Source organism: Silene latifolia, chromosome 5, assembly GCF_048544455.1.
Source record: "Silene latifolia isolate original U9 population chromosome 5, ASM4854445v1, whole genome shotgun sequence".
Classification (NCBI taxonomy): domain Eukaryota; kingdom Viridiplantae; phylum Streptophyta; class Magnoliopsida; order Caryophyllales; family Caryophyllaceae; genus Silene; species Silene latifolia.
In genome coordinates, this window is record NC_133530.1 from 46,575,948 (window position 1) to 46,580,204 (window position 4,257).

The following is a 4,257-nucleotide window of genomic DNA, read 5'->3' on the forward strand; positions in this document are numbered from 1 at the left end:
AAGTTAGAAATCAATGATGATAGTTAGATGGTTTCTTAAATATCAGGAAAAGAAAGCACTAGAGTGGGAAAAATGGTTTCTTAGCTAAAGATAAGAAAGACACCATTTCTCACAATCAGATGGTTTCTTTGCTTCTTCCAATGAAACCGACTGACATTGAAATATGGTCTCTTTGATTTTTTTTTTCTTTTTTTTTTTCTCTCATACCATTCACAATTTCTTGGACAGTATCTCATCAAAAATACATAATAACATTACAAAATTTATGACATTATCACTTTGATAGAGTTACAATATATTTTGAAATACAGTGTATTTGCACAAAGTATCCCAAATATTAAAGGTATTTTCAAGAACTTACAAATTCGATATAAAGAAATCCCAACTCATTATTCTACACTATATACCTCCTCATCTACTTCTGTTGAGTACATTGGCTGAGCCTTATTAACTAGTCTTGGACCCAAATATCCTAAACATCAATTTATCTGCATGGAAAATAAAATCCAGTCATACAAATAACTAGAAATCAAAAATCATTTGAAGGTACCTTAAATAATCAGAACTCATCAAATAATGCAATTGCATAAAATGAACATTAATCACGCACTTAACATTACATATGTACTCTCATTCAAAAGATATTCACTCTTACCTTAACAATATATTCGAGCAGACATTATTGTGACACAACAAAAGCAAGTTGGAGAGCAACTGCAGCTAAGGAAAAAGAGAATCGGGTAAGTCACTAACCAAAGAAATTCAAGAAACAAATATGCATTTCAATTTCCACCCGAAGTTTCTTAGTGGGAGGAAAAAACATTCTATATGTTTAATTGGGGGAAGAGATGTTATAATCGAGAAAGATGTTGTATTGTATAATACTGCGTACTCATTTAGAGCTGTCAAATGAAAACCAAAAATACTACCTCCATTGATTCAAATATTTACATCGGACTAAGGTCCAGAAGATTGAAGATATGCGAGAGACAGTTCAAAGTGACAAAAGGACGTGAATGTATCAAAATCATAGAATTACCTTAACTGAATGAGGAAATCGATTGATCAATCGTCCTGCATAAAACATTAGCAGTTGAACGTCACCAGTAATTGCCATATAAAAATTGTAGCATACCTAAGAAATACATTAAAAATTATAATATACCTTGTTGTTGTAGAACAGTGGTTAAGATGAGGCAAGGGATAACGGCGATTGACGAAGAGGAGATGTAGACTTAATTATTTGATTCTTTGAAGTATTTGACCTGGAATCTCGAAAATTTACTATGCCATTGAGCCATTCTCTTGTCTCCTGCAATAAGATGGTGCAAGATTGGAGTTGAACGAAAACAAAGGTATCAATCACATGCATGAACTCTATAATATGAATAATCACACTGCTCATTGTTGTACAATTACATATGAGGCCATAATGAGTCGATTATGCGCATACTCGTGTTCCATGCAACAAAACACATATCCCATCCTAATTTAAAAAGATACCATATACGGAGTATGTAAAATAAAGAGTACTCGTTTTTACAATCACTTGAAGCAAGTAATATTTTTCATAGAAATACAAAAATGATGACAATATTTTCTTAAAAATTGCATAAAAAAATCAAACACTCATTGATCAACTTGATTCGATCTTCTTCCGCCTCTCGCTTCCTTGCGTTTGAGAAAAAATGTAATCCACATTTTCCTAACCTAAAAAAACATAATAATCATTTGAACTAAAAAAACAATACTAATGTTTGGCAAATAAAGAAGTTCGAGAACATTTATAAAGAATAGATGATACCAACTAGCTCACAACATAAAATGTAATAAGAAATGAGATAATTTCAGCGGAGTCATCTTTAAAGCAAGGTATTTGTTCAAAACCTTGTGTTAATGGTAGGATTAAACAGGCCAAGCAAACCATAACGTATTGAATAGCCTAATCCAACAACCTATTTGGATCTGAACAACGTAAATGTAATCGGAACACGATTAGTTAATCACTTAATTGTATATTGTACATGGTAAACGGGTACATAGTAATCATTAGTTTAGAATGGTAGCTTCTTTACTTGAAGGAACAATATTCAGTTCTTGATAAATGATTTACTCGTAGTTTCCAACTCGAGGGCTAATTTTCAGTAACCTTTTAAATCGGGAACTTCATAAATCTCTCAATTTAACATCATTCATATCTAAGAACATCATATAAACACAACAACACATTACCGTAATCTTTTCTCATACAAAATCCCCAATTATACATGAACCCTAATTCCAAAAGACACTAGCTTACTTTAGAATTTTTTTGTAACGGTTTTACCCATATCAGTCAAAGGATATAAAATGTAACCAACAATGATAATTTCATATACAATTAGTTCAAATAGGATAAGAGAAACAAAATACCTCTTATGCCGTAGATTTCACGGCGGAGAGTCAAGGGCGTTGTCGTAGCAGGTCGTGGGCGTTGTCGTAGCAGGCCTTGGTCTTTGAGAGATTGTGACAAGGTTTAGATCTAAAGTGATGAAAGTAAGATGAGAATTCTGGGTATAATTTTCTGAGTTCTAATTTATGGAGTTCTATTTTGTTTTACACAATTATTCTGGGTACATATTTTTTTTTTCCTAAATAGAGTGGTTGAGATATTTACTTTGAGAGGGCAAGTGACTACAATATATGCTGGAAGTTTTTTTAATTCTTATTTTAATATAAGAAACCATTTTTGCACTATAATGGTTTCTTTGTTATTTGAAAGAGATCATTTTTCTTTATTGAATGGTTTCTTTGACCAAAGAAACCATATAAATACTTAGATGGTTACTTATTGATGATGCTTTTGCCCCATATTGTTGTAGTGTAAGAGAAGGGCTCTTGCCTTTTGCCTAGTGCATGCATACCTCCTTATCGATGCCTTGAACAAGGAGGGGTCAAGGTGGTATGGTAGTGATACCGGCTCTCGCAACCCTATCAAAAATAAACCCGAGGGGTCTCTAACTAATGCAGCTAGGGAAGTCGGGGTCGAATCCACAGGGAGGCTATGTTGCTTCTACTCGCTAAACTAAGTTTGTCTAAGTCACTGTATTGGGGGTTTCGTTGATTTGTTATCTAAACTGACTAACTAAAGCAGAGAAAAGAATAAAAGGGACTAACAATAAAGAGAGAGAATTAGGATTGTCGGGTCACCAATGAATGTCAGATAATTGCAGCTAAGGTCACAGATTTGTCACTTGTATAAGTCTAAGGGGCAGCGAATATCTCCTTCCGGTCTCAATTCACCCTAAAACACTATCAGCTTAGCTTCCGCCCTCACTAAAGCATCCTAATGTTCACTGCAAGTCTCACCCCTTCCAACCTTCCAGTCTAGGTCAAGGCCTACCAAATCAATTAGCTAAATGCGTCGACTCAAGCAACTAAATGCAATTAAATGCAGTGATTAACAACAAAGACATGATTTTAGCAACAGATCTGCAAACCTAATAAGCAACTAACATCAACCCATTGAATCCCCTAAATCCTAGCAATGAAATTAGCTAAGCATATTGATAATAATGAAATTAACAACAATGGAATTAATAATTAAAAGCAACATCAAGCAAAGATGAAGAGAAAGAATTAGCATAAACTAAACAAGAGAAGAAAAAAAAAGAATGGAAGTAATTAAAGAGGCCATTAAACGAAGCGAAGCGAAGAAAGGAATTAAAACTAAAATAAAATTGAAATAGAGAAGAGGAATTACATAATTTAGATCCGGCAAGAATTGAGAGGAAGAACTACATAATAGAAGTTTTAAGTTGTAGAAAAGTGATGAAAGGAGTCCAGGGAAGAGATCCCTAATTAATGACCTAATTTTCTCTTTATATAGTAGAGATATTATTATAAAATAAGCTAAAATAAGGTAAACTAGAGTCTCGACTAAAATAGAGCTGCGTCCGACTTAGTAGGCTCTCGATCGAATAGTAAAGAGGTCGATCAAGATGTTTGGTGGTCGAAAGTGGTCGATCTAGGGTTAATATGGTCGATCCAGTAGAGTAGTTGGTCGATCGAAAGGTTTGTGTTCGATTGAACTCAGCGCGTATTTCCTACTTTGCGCACTGAACTTCAAATGGCCGCCATTTCTTCGTTACTTGGGAAAATCAGGCGTTTTCAGTGGCGTTAGAAAGCTGAGAGGATAATATTTTATATCCAATTAGAACCACCTAAAAATCAGTTTTAGAACTCAAAATATGACTCTTCAAATTAGGCACTAGTAAT

General features: G+C 33.9%; 1 long non-coding RNA gene across 2 annotated transcripts; it reads right to left on the reverse strand.

Annotated features, from left to right (window-relative positions):
* Nucleotides 1–232: 232 nt before the first annotated feature.
* LOC141656094 (uncharacterized) lies at nt 233–2,784 on the reverse strand. 2 transcript variants are annotated; one of them, XR_012548335.1, is made up of 5 exons: nt 2,413–2,784; nt 1,166–1,312; nt 1,040–1,074; nt 656–720; nt 233–488 (listed from the first exon to the last, which is right to left on the reverse strand). It is a non-coding gene; the product is annotated as an uncharacterized LOC141656094 (long non-coding RNA). The 2 variants fall into 2 exon arrangements; XR_012548334.1 differs by having other exon boundaries at nt 1,166–1,705; nt 2,413–2,605.
* Nucleotides 2,785–4,257: the final 1,473 nt, after the last annotated feature.